This window comes from Xyrauchen texanus, chromosome 25 (assembly GCF_025860055.1).
Source record: "Xyrauchen texanus isolate HMW12.3.18 chromosome 25, RBS_HiC_50CHRs, whole genome shotgun sequence".
Classification (NCBI taxonomy): domain Eukaryota; kingdom Metazoa; phylum Chordata; class Actinopteri; order Cypriniformes; family Catostomidae; genus Xyrauchen; species Xyrauchen texanus.
Genome location: NC_068300.1, coordinates 5,163,525 through 5,180,976, shown reverse-complemented (window position 1 = coordinate 5,180,976; position 17,452 = coordinate 5,163,525). Strand labels below are relative to the sequence as shown.

Below are 17,452 nucleotides of genomic sequence, written 5' to 3'. Positions count from 1 at the left end.
AAAGAATATTTATAGGTCATTCTGAGGTCACTCAGCCCCCCGCTTGCTCCAAATTCACCCCAAATAGTCTTGTTTGTTTGTGCTGGTTTGTGCCGCTAAAAGTTTCGTTTGTGCTGCTTCGGATTTTTTTATATTAGACATTGAATTATAGGCTATGACGTCACCAGCCCCCACATGCCCTAAATTCACCCAAAATAGTCTCAATCGTTTGTGCTGTAAAAAGTTTCATTTGTGCTGCTTCGGATTTTTAAATATTACAGGCGAATTATAAATGCTGATATTTATTGATTACAATATTGACAGAATAAAATAGATCACTTAATGGTCACAAAAATCATAGGTTAGTAGCAGTCTCGGTCATTATTGTAGAATAATCATTTTTAGATGGTAGAATAATCATTTTTAGATGTTATATAGTTCATATTTCTTGTGTTCTCTTTTTGCTCTGACAATGTGCTAGTGTTGCAGTATGTGCTCAAACGGGGTCACCTCAAGTGAAGAGTATTGTATTTTCAATCAGTGTTAATGATAAAACATATGTTCAAAGGTCACCTTAAGTGTTGTATGTGTGAGAATAAGTGGACGTTAGACCCACCAGCTGTATGGCTGATGTACATTTTTGCTGATGTATGTTTTTTTCATATATGATGTTTTTAAAAAAATAGAAAGAGGGGGACTTTTCCACCAATATTTACCTAAAGTAAGAACTAAAACATATTGGTGGCGAAGGATGAGGACAGGGGTAGATATCCCATTGGACTGAGATAAGAAGAAGAAAGATAACATAAGGTATATAACTGGGACCTTAAGGGAATAGAGTCAGGACAGACAGCTGACTGGACTCATGTTTGTTGATTCTCAATAAACTGCAACTTTGGCATCTGGAACTCAAGACTCTGAGAGTTTTCTTCAACTTAGAGAGATTCATCGCAATATTCCACGACATATCTTTGGTGCCCAACGTGGGGCTGGCATTGAGGTCAAGGGGGCAGAGGTCGCTGGTGGGACGGCTGCACGAATCGCACAGAAACACCGGCGCCAGAAACTGAGGTAAGCATCTTTGCTTAAGGTGTTTTTGTGTGATCTGTGGTAGCGAGTCCCAGTAAGTGGCTTCCTAAGACTTTTGCCAGTCCGAACATAGAATAATTCGAACTAATTGGCTAAAATAGAGGCGAGTTCCAGATTTCAAAAAATGGGGGTGGGATTGTTTAAGTTAGTGTATTAAAGAAGGTAGAAAAAGCCTGGGGGTGAGTCGAGAAGCGACGGCGTGTGAAAATTCCCGGTTAGGTGCATTTATTCAAGGTTTTGCCAGAAGAGTGGCTGAAAATTCTGTACAGGTGAAAATCCTAACACGGGTGGAGAAGTGAAAATTTGCCCAAAATTCCTCCAGGTGTTAGATTAAGTTATTTATTGCAGTGTTTGACGGAACCCGGACTGTGCAGAAAACGGGGAATTGTTGGAACTATGTGCATGTTTGAGATAATGAATAATGTGTATAACTAACTATGTTGTTGGTGCATGTGCTTTCATACTACTAAACGCATTGTCTATGTGTTTTTTCAAATGCATGATCACAGTGCTGATGATGTGTTGTGTGCAAACGCAGAATAATGCAGAGAATCAGGTGCACCAAGAAAATAACACGAACTAAAAGTAAGAGTAAATTGGGAAAATAAAATGAAGAAAATAATTGTAGAAAAAGATATGAAACACCTGATCCTCTGTCTCCCGGCCCTGCCTTCACTCACTGGGTGGCTGAATGGCCAGCACTGTGAGTGAGGGGAGGGGAGATTGGGATAGAAAAAGAAATAGATTAATTGGGGAATAAAAAGAAGGAAAATGTTTTCCATTTGCAGTGAACAAAACTAAAGAGAAAATGCAGAGATTCATGAAATTTGTGAGATGCGAAGGCCGACGGGGACCTGAAGAGTGGGAACGAAAATTGTAAAAGACATTGATAGAGTCAAAGGGCATACGTGATCATTTTTGGAGGGAAACAGAGTATGTAGATTACACGGGACAGAAAAGACAATTGACACTAGATAAAAAGAAGGCACTGTTGAGAGGTTTGATTAGGATAGTAAATTTACCATAATTAGAACAAGAATGGCCTTTTGTAGATTGGTTGGAAGTCACAATGGAGAACTTGTGCCTTGGAACCTTTTTAACAGGCATAGAATGACTTTGCCAGGCAGGATATGGGGAACAGCTGGACACCTTTGGGATAGAAATAAGAAGGTCAGCTAAACAAGTGCAAATCCCTTAACTCAGCACTGAAGTGGCCCATTATTGGGAAACGCTAGAGAGGCCAGTGGGAGAAGGTGTTACAATCTTGAAAAACGTAAGCTTAGAGATATTCAACAGAGTCAGAAATGTATACAGGGAAAGTAAAGTAATATTCAAGGAAAATAATGAAGGGGAGATTGTACCAGCAACTGTAATTGAAGGTACAGTAGGAACGTTTGAGTTGAGAATTTGCCTGGATCCCCCAGCAGAAATAAAGCAGACATGACTGGACATATATGAGAGATAGCCAAATAACCAATAGGGGGCAGGCTTGGATAGAAAAATATAGATATGCACGAAATGAGATAGAATGCAAAACTTAGAGTGTATCATTAATAAAGACATTTACAGTAATGTAATCCTTAATGATGTAATGTTCATGTTTAGATAAATATGTAACCACACATGAAAGTATAATGCATGAGAAAAATTAAATAGTTAGAAGAATTAATGTATTAGCTTAGTAACTTATAACTATGCTGTGTATATAAGAATGAAGCAATGTATAAGTATGTTAACCAGACCAAACTTGTATCCAAGTGCATGCATAAAAATAAGTAATGTGTAATCACCTCTAAAAATCTTGTAATGCACAAAGAGATTGTAATGGGAAAATAAAGCATAAACAAATAAATAGTTGGTTTTGAAAAGAAATAAAGTGAAACCATACAAGTAATAAAAGAAGGAACATAAGCAAATAATAAAATAAAAGACTAAGAAAAATATGAATTAATAAAAATAAAATAAAGAGAATGACAAAAGAGTGTAAAGGAAAGAAATAAAAGATAATAAATAACTGTAAGAAGAAGAGATGATAAACAAAAGGGGAATATATAAATAGTACTTATAAATAAAATCAATAGTGTAGCTGGTAAGACTAAGGTAAATAAGCATAATAGTTGATTGTCTCTCTCTCTCTCTCACACAGCATGCTGGGGACTGGGTGGTGGAAGGGAGAGAGGGGAGGGGCTGCTGGAACCAGAACAAGAGAGCAGTGAAGGGAGGGCTTTTGAGCACGCATAAGAGAGACAGGATAAGATTTCTTGGGTCTCCTCCTGCCTGATAATAGCAGTACAGAGGGCTGGCAGTTGATTAGAAAGGGTGTAAAAAGGAGAGAAGGAAAAAGAGGAAAAATTACAATAGATAAAAGTCAAATAAATTAACCTCATGTTTTACTTTCATGCACTGGGCAGGAGGAGTAATTGCAACAGGTCAAGAGTGTTGTGGAAAAAACCTGGAACAGTGATTTGATAACCCTGAGGAGTGACATTATTTGGATACAAAATAATCTGTGTGGACTAGGACCAGAAGAGGAACCAACAAAGCCACCAAGCAGAACACAAACAAAAGTAGCAGTATTAAAATATCTAGGAAGAAGGAAATTCCTCAACCCAGAAAAAGCCCAGGGGAAGTCAGGGGTCGGAAACTTTTAGTGGTCCTCGTCTGACCAGCCTGGTGAAGATTAGCATAGCAGAATAGAACACTCTGGGGTTAAAGAGGTACTGAATTATTGTAAAAGAAAACATAGAGGGATAGTAAAATGGCACCGACACCAATAGATCAGATATGCATGGAGTTTCCAACATATAGAGAGGTGATAAAAGAGATGTCTAGGAAATGGGAAGGAAGAACAAAGGGGCTGAACACAAAGTGGCCAGCAGAGGGGACATTTGATGTAGGGATATGTAAAGAAATGGAAGCATTGATAAAAAATCATAAACCAAAAGATAAGAGCCAGAAGAGGATAATGAAACGAGATAGGGAACTAACAATGCTCCATATGTTCAAGACCAAGGGGATAGAAATAATAAAACAGGAAAGGGAAGGAAAAAAGGTGGATGAAGAAAAAGGAGAAAGACCCCCTCCCTATGCACCAACAATGGAGACGAAAGGGAATTTGCAAATGCCTATGATGGAGTTTAAGGGGGAAGTACACATGGCTGGAGAAATAGAAGTCACTGAGAAAGTGCCAATAGAGTCAGAAGAAGAACCAGCAAATCTATACCCAGACATTAAACTGAGAGCCACAATAATGGGGAAGCAGTGGGATCAGAACAAGACAGCACAAAGGGTCTATGGAATCCAAGTCAAAGGTGGGAAGGGCCAGAAGGATCAGATCGAGAAATGCGATGTTAACTCAACGAAGAATAAAGGAAGAATTAAACAAACAATGCCAGGAAGCAATAATGGAAGGAATAAAAGGGTATGCAGAACAACAGAACAAAGAACAAAGAAAACAACAAGAGCAAGAAAGTACATCTGAAGATGACGATCAAATAGAGACAGATGACAGCATGACAATATCATCAAGAGTGAAAGAAAGTGTGAAAAAGCAGCGGAAGATGAGAGAAGATGTGACCAGCATCAGGGCCAAGTCACAGGAACTATCGGACTCCATGAGAAAGGAAAAGAGATGCTGGAAAACATGAGAAGGTCAACAAGAAGAAGAGAGCATGTCAGCTCCAGACATAAACACCCTGGGACGTCGGACAAAAGGAAAGATGAAACAGGTTACAGGATGACTTTATCTTGAAGACATGCCAGAAAAGACTAAGCAAACATGGCAGAGAATGACAGGAAGAATGGTCAGAACTGATGTGGAATCTGATGGAGGGATGATGAAGAATGGCCAGATGAAGAGGAAGTGGGAAGACCAGTTAGACGACATAACAGGACAATATCATCACAGTGTCCTATTATGATGAAGGGACAGTATGACTGCTATGTGCCATGGGCCAACCATGATCTTGAAGGATTACTGGCAGCCCTCCCTGACATATATGAAGGAGCAGGAAGGTGGATTAGAGATGTTGAGGAGCGAGCAGTAGGAACTCAGCTGGCCCTGGGAGACATTAAAGCACTTCTTGCAAGATGCATTGGAGGAGGCAAAATGGCGGAAATACTCGAAAAAGCCAAAGTGGGAAATGCAGCAGATACCACAAAGTATGATGAGATACCATTCAGCAGATGCCGAAACATCATCTGGAAGCCCTAAGAGAAGAATTTCCCACCAACCTAGACCCAAAATCAATAAAAGGAGAGCCACTGGGAACAACTGAAAACCCGAAAGCCTATATCGAGCGAGAGCTAAAGAGATGGAAGCTGGAAATGTAAAAAGATCCAGAAAAGGATCCCTGGATGACAGCTATGTTCCGAACGGCTATAATAGAGGCTATGCCTACACCAGTAAAGGACAAGCTGGAAGACGTGGTGGGGTTAACTACTAAGACACAGAAAGAGTTCTGTGCCCATGTGGTACATGCAGTGGAACAACACAGACGGAATGAAGAAAAACTAAAGCAACAAGAAAGGGACATACGTAAGAAACTGGAACAGTTGCAACTGGAGGAACTAACAGGAAACAAGAAAAGAATTCAAGCAGCAGTAAAAGGAAAAGATGCACCAACCTCTGTAATGGCGCCAGTAAATACAGCATTACAAATTACGATCAGTGCACAGGCTCAGATGACCTCAAGTGAAACAGTTACACCTATGGTTCCCGGCGTACCACCTGTGCCCATGTATCAACCTGTACCAACAATCCAGGTAGCACCAATGGCTCCTGTACCAAGTGCTCAAAACCAGATACCCATGCAGAGTCAGGTGATGCAACAGCCCATGCCGACTGTGTTATATCATTTCCCCGATCAAATGAACAGAAGATGGAATCAACAGTATCAAGGGGGAAGAGGAAGAGGACGAGGAAGACAGAATTATAATAATGGCCCAACAAATGCATGTTGGGGGTGTAACCAAGTGGGACACCGAAAAAGCAAATGTCCTATGAACCCCTGGCCACAAACGCACCAGGCAGACACCAGCAACTGGCAACAGGACCCTCAGCAGCAGCAGGCCCCAGGTCCCGTCAATCCATGGCCCGGACCACCACAAGGTTACTAGGGATGCCCAGAGAATCCTACGGGGTGGGGTCAGCTTCCAATGATATCAACTGATGCTGATCAAGAACCAATAATGAAGGTTAAGATAGAGGGCAAAGTAACACCGGTTATGTTAGATACTGGAGCCACTTTTACGTGTATAAGTCCAAGTTATGCCTCTCACCTCCTCCGGTCTGGAAAATATGTAAAGACAAACGCAGTTGATTCCAATGACGGCTCCAGTAAACATGGAAGTAAAAGGAAAAGCAGTAAACATCCCAATCTTGATATCAGAAAATACACCAGTGAACTTATTGGGAAGAGACGCTATATGTAAAATGAACTTACAGATATGGTGCACTCCAGAAGGGATCTACATTGATGACAGAGGGGTGAAACAAATGACAGTGACAAAACAACCTGACCCTGAATGTCTGCAAGCAAACGTATATTGGCTGGGAGATCTAGGAGAAGAAGTGAACAACACAATAGACAAGTGGGGAAAATATATTAAGGCACAGTTAGGAGATCCAAATGTGCCTGGAGCAGAGCATCATTGTACATTAATGTATGATGAAACAAGAAACCCAGAATTGGAGGAAAAGTGGCTGAATGGAACAAAACAACAAGAAATCACCTTGACGTCAGAATATATAGTAATTGGACAGGAGGGAGCAGCACTCAAGATAGAGAATAATGACTTTATAGACAAATGGTTTCAGATACCAGAATCTGTTCCACATGTGACAATCTATGTGAGCAAAGGAAGGGAACAAAAAGATTTAGGACAAATGATGAAAAGGGCAGAGAGGGTACAATGGAAAGGGACAGAGAATCCTCTTATCATGGAATCACCAGATAGAACATTTCTAAAGATCATATGTGCTACCCAAATGATAAGAACACCTAAGGTAGTAGTTATTTCACCTGCTGAAAAGCTAGACTCAAAAATGGTAGAGCTAATGGCAGAAATGGAAAAAGTAGTGCCAGTAAAACTGTGGTCATGACACAGATGTGGGGTTAGTACTATCCGCAAATCCAATCCAGATAAAAGTAAAACCAGGAACCCAACCTCCACGGAAACAGCAGTACCCACTTAAGCCAGAGGCGACATTGGGGATTAAAAGTACTATTGAAGGGCTACTTAAAGCAGGAGTACTAATAGAAACATCAAGCTGTTGTAATACACCTATACTACCAGTAGCAAAGGCAAATAAAGTAAAGTGGCGATTAGTACATGATTTGAGGGCAGTTAATGAAGTAGTAGAGGATTGGCCTGCAGAAGTACCCAATCCGCATACTCTGCTGACTAATGTTCCCCCTGCTGCTAATTATTTCACTGTAATTGACTTGTGTTCTGCCTTTTTCAGTATTCCTTTAGCAGAGGAAAGCAGACAGCTCTTTGCATTCACCTATCAAGGTAAACAATTCACGTACACACGACTACCACAAGGATTCAAGCACTCACCTCATGTGTTCAATCAAGTATTAAAAACAGACTTAGAGGATCTAAGAATAGACAGCACATTGATCCAGTATGTGGATGACTTATTGATCTGCTCACCAACACTGGAGCAATGCCATCAGGATACTATTAAGGTCCTTACTAAACTGGCTGAAGGGGGTCATAAGGTATCAAAAGATAAGTTACAGTACTGTTTACCCCAGGAAGAGTATCTGGGACGAATCATTGCACATCAGACTAAAGCAATATCACCAAGTCAGTTGGAGGGCATAAGTAAAGCGCCACAACCACAAACAGTGGGGCAAATGATGACCTTTTTAGGAATGACAGGATTTAGTTCAGATTGGATAGAAGACTATGCTATGAAAACAAACCCCCTGCGAGAACTAATGAAGCAAACAGGACAGCAAAATCTTAGAAGTAGGCTAACCTGGGGTGCGGATGCACTGGTAGCATTTGAATCACTGAAAAGGAACTGCAAACAACACCTGCACTAGCAAGCCCGGACTACACTAAGCCGTTTCATTTGTATGTAGCGGATAGAAAAGTGGTTATGCATCAGCAGTGCTGATGCAGGAACTGTGTAGTGGAAGGCGAAAACAACCCATAGCATATTATAGCACAAAATTGGACAGTGTAGCCCAAGGATACCCGCCATGCTATCAGGGATTGGCTGCAGTTTATTTTAGCGTATGAAAAAGCCTCCACAATAACTATGGGATATCCAGTGGTGATCTACACTCACCAAAAGATAATAGAGCTAATAGAGAATGGGAAATTTGTACTAACACAGGCAAGATGTTTAGCATATTCAACACTGTTGACATACCCGATGTAACTATAAAGAGATGTACCACTGTAAATCCAGCAAACTATATTCCCTTGGAGGATGAAGGAACACCACACGACTGTGTGGCAAATTCATTAAGCGTTCTAGCGGTTGAGGCCTGACCTGGAATCAATACCAATGGTTGAGGCAGAAATAGAATACTTTGTCGATGGATCTTGTTTTAAGGACCATTTGGGAAATCATGCTGGGTTTGCTGTGGTAAAAAGCAGGGAGATTCTTTTGTGCCAATTGTGGTTCAGCATTGCGAACAGCCATGCTCATCAAAATTGGCAGAATTAAAAGCATTGACCAAAGCCTGTCTACTCATAAAAGATCAAAAAGTAAATGTATATACAGACTCTGCATATCGCATGGAGTGTATCATTTGTTTGGTGCAGTGTGGAAACAGAGAGGGTTCAAAAAGAGTGATGGAACACCAATCCAGCATAAAGACCAAATAATCAGATTAATTTCAGCAATGATGAGTCCAAAAAGGTTGGCTATAGTAAAATGCCAGGCACACAAAAAAGGCAAGGATTTTGTTATTAGAGGAAATAATGCTGCGGACGAACATGCCCGAGAAGCTTCAGGATGCAAAGTAGCAATAATGGCACCACAAGTGATATTACAGGTCCAGCCAAGTTTGGCAGATATAGCACGGATGCAGCTTCAAGCTGGCCCACCTGAATTAGCACAATGGCAGCAGAGGGGCGACAAGGGACGTTAATGGAATGTGGAGATCACATGAGGGGCAGATATTGGCTCCAGTAGCACTTCTAAATATGTTAATTTCCGATCGCACGGATTTGACCACTGTGCAAGAGGCGAGGTAGTGAGGAAGATAAAACAACAGGGCTACTGGTCAGCCATACTTGCAGGCCTCAGTAGATGAGTTTTTAGCAGGCTGTGATATCTCTGAAACACAATGTCAGGAAAGGTACGACCGCTCCATTAGGTCATATTCCAGCACCGGAGGGCCCATTCAAACATCTAGTGATGGACTATGTAGATATGATAAAACCAGTCAGAGGGAAAAGATATATGTTAGTAATAATAGACAGATTCAGTAGATGGGTAGAAGCAGTTCCCTCAGCCGACCAGGGAGCACAAACAGTGATTACATTTCTGACAAGAGAAGTTATCCCAAGGTTTGGAATACCGCCGCAAATTAGCTCAGATAATGGCTCGGCATTCATTCAGAGGGCAGTAAAAACAGTAATACAACAGCTAAGAATAAAACAACGACTAGGGTGTGTCTACCATCCCCAGTCTCAGGGGATGGTGGAGAGGGTAAATGGGAATCTCAAGGCAAAGATTGTGAAAATCTGTCAAGAAACAAGACTTAATTGGGTTGATGCGCTTCCGTTGGCATTAATGAAATATCGCATGCAAACAAATAGGATTACTAATCTAACCCCGCATGAGATGCTGACAGGAAGACCTATGCCAGTGCCTTATCTGAGAGGACCTTATGAGGGTCCATCATTGGAACAACTAGAAATGGAATTGAAAGCATAGATGAGACAATTGACGACAATACATGGAAAAATCTGTTTGCAGGAACAAAGAAGAAATCCTAGGCAGGAAGAGAATGCACCTTGTTCAATTGCTCCTGGAGATCTTGTGGACCTGAGAGTGTTTAGACGAAGGTGGAATGAGCCAAGACGGGAAGGACCTTATGAAGTGGTACAGGCAACCCCAACAGCAGTGAAGGTAAGAGGAAGTAACACATGGTATCATTTAAATCACTGCACTAAAGTACGTAGGAGAAACCTACCACAAAATCAGGAACCTGAAACAGAAGAAGAAGCGGAGCAGCAAAGAGAGGATCAAGCCCACGAGGTTGAAGACCTACAAGTACCAGATAGAGACATCGAAGAGAGTGAAGAAGAGGAAGAAGAACAACAAACGAACGTAGGGGAAGAGCACACTGAGGCAGAGGAAGAATCTGAAGGACGTGCCACAGTGGAGCAGGAAAGTACAGTGAGAGAAACGGAAGTACATGTCGCAGAAGAACAGGAACAAGAAGGTGAAGAATGAGACAGACAGGAAGAAAGTGCTTACCTTGCTGCACCAAATACGGAAAGAGCTGAAGGATATGAAGCAGACCAACAGATGCATCCATGGGATGCAATATTGTCGGAGGCAGAGGAAAGGTTGGGGGATGAAGGAGGTACTGTGGATAATGATATTGATGATGTATTTGGGACAGGTGTTTCCCCCGATACAGGGCCTACCGGGGAAGCAGCGCAAGAAGACCCAGACTCACCCGGTGAAGGACCGTCAGAGCGGCCATGGTATGATGACTTCCATACAATTGACACCTCAGACCTTATGTCCTTTTCCCCACAATGAACAAGAACCAGATGTTATAGAACAAAAAATCAGGCAGAAGAGGGCATCTGGAGCATTGAACGAAGGTGACACAAAAAAGGATAAAATCTGGATTAGCAATTTATCAAAGCAATATCAACCGAATAGTCAGCCAAGCATAGTTAACCAAAGCAAGACAAGGCCGTTGGATTTAATATATGATTGGGAACCCATAGAGACAGCAGGAGTAGAAGAACTATTACAACATGCAAATCAAAATGACTGGTATAAATGGGCCAAATATACGGTTAAGCAGGCAGAAATGACAAACTGTGTAATGTGCTCACCCTCACTGTTGAAGAAGTTGACAGTAGTTCCCAATCAGTATGATTACAGACACTGCGCCAAGTATTATGCCAAAAATTGTGGGACTACAGGAAGAACAGTGTTCTGCCCAGTGGAATGTTTGGCATTTCTAGGTCATCCAGAATATGAAAAGTATAGTAAACTGATAGGGTGGGGAGATGAATGTAGAAAATTAGACATACGTGTGGATAATGAGAAAAAAGAAAGCCCATCATCATATACAATAAATCGACAACTGGAGTATGAATGCTTTAACAGAAGTAGAGGAAAAACGAATGTAGGACAGTTTAAGGGCAATTACGCAGTAATATGGCATTTAGACGAGGAAATGTTTTCCAACAATAATGTAATCAGATTTGGGGACCACATTATGCAACAGCGACATTAGGACAGAACTTTACTGCAAATATAACTCCAGTATGCTTAGGTGTAGTTGCGGGCCATTGCCTTACAGGATGCGAAAATCAAACCTTAGTATCTCCTTCGATGAAGATTCATCAGGAACAAACAGAAACTATAGCAGACTACTTTTGGTTATGTGGGGAGGTCAATTGAAAACTGCACTACCTAAAAACTGGAAAGGGCTGTGCGCTAGAGTAAGACTAATACAAGAGGTAACTATGGTAGAGTGGGACCTCTCTGAAATCCAAGCTGCACCAAAACCTTTCGGTACAACAACAGGCAAGGGTGAAAAGAGCATACTCCCCAGATCCGGATGTTTATTTGGATGCAATTGGTCAACCAAGGGAATACCACAACAATTTAAAGCTAGGAATGAAATTAAATCAGGCTTTGAGTCAATATTTGTATGGATAACGGCCAACAAAAATTTGGAGTGGATTAATTATATTTACTATAACCAACAGAGGTTTATAAACCATACTGATGAGGCATTGGAGGCATTAGGAACCCAATTAGCAGCAACTAGCAAAATGGCTTGGCAGAATCGTCAGGCACTAAATTGGTTACTGGCGGATAGAGGAGGAGTATGTGTTATGTTCAGAGCAGATTGCTGTACTTACATCCCGAATAATACATCCCCAGAAGGAGCTTTTACACAGGCAATGAAGAAACTGCATGACCTGAGAAAGGAAGTTAAAACTAATGCAGGAAGGGACCAGATGTTTGGCCAATGGTTCGATGATCTTTTTGGATCATGGAAGTTGGGATTGATGAAACTAGGTATAATAATCGTTATAGGGCTCACCCTATTTGTATTGTTGTTTTGCTGTGTCATACCAGTTCTAAGATCAATAATGGCTAGAACAGTGGCTAAACAGATGGTGACTGTCTCAGTGATGGCACCGGGCCCAGGGTTGGAAACTAGATTTTGTACCATTGGCCCAGGATTGGATGAACTTGATGAGATTTACTAAGAGTTAATCAAGAACTAACACAAATGTGGGGAATTTTTCTTTTTAACTATTTTTCTCATGTTTTTGCTAGTAAGGGAGATAGCATGACTATTGTACTTTCATTTTACATAACAGATTAGATAGCATCTCAAGAAAGGTTAGAGGGTGTTTTGTTTGTTATTTTTGACTTATTTCCCTACTATCAATGTAACCAATTACTTATTACTCATTGACGGCGTATATCTTTAGTACATTGTATCTCACTAAATTGAAGTAGCATTTTTGATGACTGTGTTTAAACATAATCTAAAGCTGTAGTTATTGCCAAGAGAAGACATGGGAGCGCACTGTCTGAAGCAAGGAGCGACGAGCACCTCAGTGCTTGGCTGCAAGAGCAAATAGACTCAACTGGTGGTTTAAAAACCCGCTGTCTGCTCCAACACACCCCCAGATAGCGCTCCAGGCTACCGGAATTGTCTGTGAGTTCCTCTGGCAATGAAGGATGCAGTTAGTGTTGAGGGAGGAATATATTATATATCTTATATATCTTTTCTTTTTATATATCTTTTCTTTTTTTGAATAATCAATTGTACTCTACATAACGCAAGGCTTTCAAGTTGCATGCACATGCTTATTACATATAAGGAGATTTGTTTCTGCTCCCACCCCATTACTGACAATAGGTAAGAGGATTGGAATCTTTTACTTCCTTCTAGCTGATTGTGAAGGGAGAGGTTTGGTTCACAATCCTGCAGAGTATGGCCCCATCAGCACGGTATTGATAACTTAGTGCGTAGCCTATTTTGGCTACTGTTGTATTGAATTGGCTGGCTTATGTGGCTATACTGTGGTTTGAGGGACTTAGTATGTGGGACTTTTAGTCCCAGAGGGGGGAATATATTGTAGAATAATCATTTTTAGATGGTAGAATAATCATTTTTAGATGTTATATAGTTCATATTTCTTGTGTTCTCTTTTTGCTCTGACAATGTGCTAGTGTTGCAGTATGTGCTCAAACGGGGTCACCTCAAGTGAAGAGTATTGTATTTTCAATCAGTGTTAATGATAAAACATATGTTCAAAGGTCACCTTAAGTGTTGTATGTGTAAGAATAAGTGGCCGTTAGACCCACCAGCTGTATGGCCGATGTACATTTTTGCTGATGTATGTTCTTTCATATATGATGTTTTTAAAAAAATAGAAAGAGGGGGACTTTTCCACCAATATTTACCTAAAGTAAGAACTAAAACATATTGGTGGTGAAGGATGAGGACAGGGGTAGATATCCCATTGGACAGAGATAAGAAGAAGAACGATAACATAAGGTATATAACTGGGACCTTAAGGGAATAGAGTCAGGACAGACAGCTGACTGGACTCATGTTTGTTGATTCTCAATAAACTGCAACTTTGGCATCTGGAACTAAAGACTCTGAGAGTTTTCTTCAACTTAGAGAGATTCATCGCAATATTCCAGGACATCATTCTGATTACTATATATTAGGCTACTTTATTATATATTTCTAAAATAGGTCTATCTAGTTTTGTGTGTAGTCCTTACGATTTATGAGCAGTCGTGGGTTTGTTAATTCAGTGTCTTGCCAAAATGTTGGATGAAGATGTTTTAATACAACAACAACTCCTTATCAATGTTTTTGTAGTCGCTATGGTGTTTATTAAAACCCGTATTGTTGTTCAGACAGCAGCAGCTCAATATTCATCTGGTGTCTGTCGGACTTTGTCACTCACTTTCACTCAGCTCTGGGCACGAGAACAAAAGCGCAAATCTCCTCAATGTGAACACACTTCAGTAGAATTTCTGTCCAGACTAATCATCACAGCATTTCTTCAATAAACAATTTTTCAATAAACAATCTTTACTTCATTCACTGGTGTTTCCTGATTGAACTTTTTATTTATTTACATGGAGTATCATCTGCTACACTTCACTGCCACCACTAGGCGCAAGTGACACTTCTGTTCAAGATGCTCTTGTGGAAATTAGTGTAGAGCAAGTAGAGAAAAGGTCGACATAAATCAAACTAAAAACGTCGTTACTAAATCAAATTTCTGGCCAATGTAAGTACAATGTTTAAACACTGTCAGTTACAATATCATTTGTTAACTTCAAGAATAATGGTACAACATTCAAGAGAGCTAAGATTGTCAATGTTTATTGATCAGAAAACTCATTTCTAATACTAATACATGCTAATTAGTTTTACATGTGACCCATGTTAGTTTTTTTACTACATTGTGCATCTAGGGGTCAACATTACCATATTGGTCCTAATATAAGATACATTATCCTTATATATTAATACTATATTATATTATCCTTATATTCAGACAAATACAGTAATACATGAAAACAATTTGTATTTTTTATTTAAGTGGGTAATCATGTTTTGCTAATGCCAGATGCCCAAGAAACCAGCAGTTGACAGAGATTCCATTTTCACAGTCCTGTGTTCATCAAAAGAGGCCATAGTCCAAAATGGCAACATAGCTACTCCTAATCAGAGCATCTGGACAGAGCTTAGTAAGCAGCTAGAAAACAAGATTACTGCAAAGGCTCTATACACCTTTGTTAAATTAAATAGACACAACATCTGGACTGCTTTAGGGTTTACTCATGAATGTGATCATGAAACAAATGGCAGTAGTGATGACACTGATTTTGAGCCAGGGTCCCTTTCACCCAGACTTAAAGATTGTTGGACTTTTGATATTGAAGTTCCATTTCAGAAATGGATTGAATTCATGCCTGAAATGGTCAAATACAACAAAAAGTTCTCTAAAACACAAAAAAGGGAATACACAATTTTGAAGCCTGGCATCTGGACACATGTGATAAATAATCACATTTGGCAAGAAGTGAAATGCCCCTGCACATTTTTCTTTAAAAGAGCCAAGGTCTATCCATCAGCCACGGAGAAATACATAGAAATCAGAGGCAACTGTAAAGAGTGTCGTGGCCACATTCACATAAAATGTGACAGAGAGCCTGAAATTAACAGCCCAATGGTGCTAAAGTGTTTAATTAAAAACACTGATGACTCCCTGCACACTGGCTGTTCCAAGCGTGCGATGTCTGGTAACTTGCGTGTGCAGATAGCCAAAGAACTGTGTGAGGGTAGAATGGAACCCCATGTATGGAGGGCATCAGAGGCAACAAAGCTGATGGATTTTGGAGATCCTGAGCCAAGTCATCTGCCTAATTTGGCCACCCTGCGCAAAGCAAAGCGAGAGAGAAATGATTTAGAATTAGGCGACAAGGATCCCATTGTGTCCCTGCAGATGTTAAAATACAGTGCACCGCACAGTGGTAGCATTAAAGACATTGGACTGGACAAGTTTTTCTGTCATTATTGGAGTCAAACACAAATGTATATTTACAAGTCTATATCAAAAACATCTACTAACCCCACTGTGAGTTTTGATGCAACTGGCTCAGTAGTGAGGAAACTACAGAGACCAAATGGCAAGTCTGGCCATATATTTTTATATCAGGGCGTTCTGGCAGGGGATGAGAACTCAAGTGTCCCAGTGGTGCAAATGCTGTCAGAGAGACACGATGTTAATGCAATAGCACATTGGCTGACAGAATGGATACGCGCAGGTGCACCAACTCCAAAAGAGGTTGTGAGTGACTTTTCGCTGGCTTTGCTCGGAGCTCTGGTCAAGGCTTTTACTCCTCATCCTGATCTAAAGACCTACATCAATGAGTGTTGTGCTGTCTTACTCAGTAAAAAATCAGCTTGCACACAGCATCAAGATGATCTGCCAGTGGGACTGCTTGAAGAAAAAACCACATCGCATTAAAGATTTCTTTGTGAGGTCAATGGCACAGCTTCTCATGTCACATTCCATGGATGATGCAAAAGAGCTACTACGCAGTATTACTGTTGTGGCTCTCAGCGAAGCAGAGGGCAATGACAGTTCTGGAGCCCCCCTCATATCAGAAAGGTGCAAGAAATACCTGAAAGCCCGAATTGCAGAAGAGTGTGTCATCATTCCAGATGTAGAGGGTGATGACCTGGAAGTGGATCCATGTGACCAAACACAGACAGACCTACGACAGTGGGTAACAGACATATGTGAGGAGAGCAGGTCACTTGCTGTAGCTCATGGGGATCATGATAATATGCACTTCCTCCCTGAGATTATTCCCAATATAATCTGGCTTGCAAGTTACTTACCACTCTGGACAGGGGTAATGATCCCTCACTTTCGAAGCACCAACATCACCGCAAGTTCAGCCAATGCTGAAGCAGAGTTCAAAAACATAAAACATGGACTTTTCAAGCATGAAAACTTGCCTATTCGGGTGGATCGATTCATTGCTCGACATCTGTCCTTCACTGAAGGCAACATGCAAATTTGTTCTGCAAAACAAAAAGGTGAGGAAAAAGATGAAGACGATGCAGCTGTTGCAACAGTGATCATCACAGGAGCCAATCCACTACCCACCACAACTTGCAGTGTAGATGGGAAACCAGAAATGGATGCTTCCTGTTCTGGGAAATCTGACAATGTCACAAACATCCATCCAACAGATGAAGATGCAGTTGAAAACTGGAGAGGCCTAGCAGTTCCACCCAAAAAGAGGAAGAGGAATTCATACCTCTCTCCTTGTCCTGAATGGCTCCATGCAGATCCATCTGTGAGGGGGAAAAGACTGCGAGTGGACCTGTTGAAAAATGGAAATAATCAACAGCCTGTTAAACTCAGGAAATCAAGAACCTCTGTACTGAACACATGTGCATTTGATGCTTTTTGTCAATGCTTATGCTGTGCTTTCTGCGATAGTGTCACTTTTGAAAATATTGTTTGCGGTGAGGATTCCAACAACCTCCTCAAGCTAGTGAAATCCATCACCACAAAGGGTCTGAATGCACAGGCTTACACACAGAGGGCAGAGCTGCTCTGTGAAATATTTGAAGCTGTCTGATTGAAG

General features: G+C 40.8%; 1 protein-coding gene across 1 annotated transcript in view; it reads left to right on the top strand.

The window, feature by feature from the left end:
* The window catches only part of LOC127618946 (uncharacterized), a 647,429-nt gene that overhangs the window by 120,374 nt on the left and 509,603 nt on the right, over positions 1-17,452 (top strand).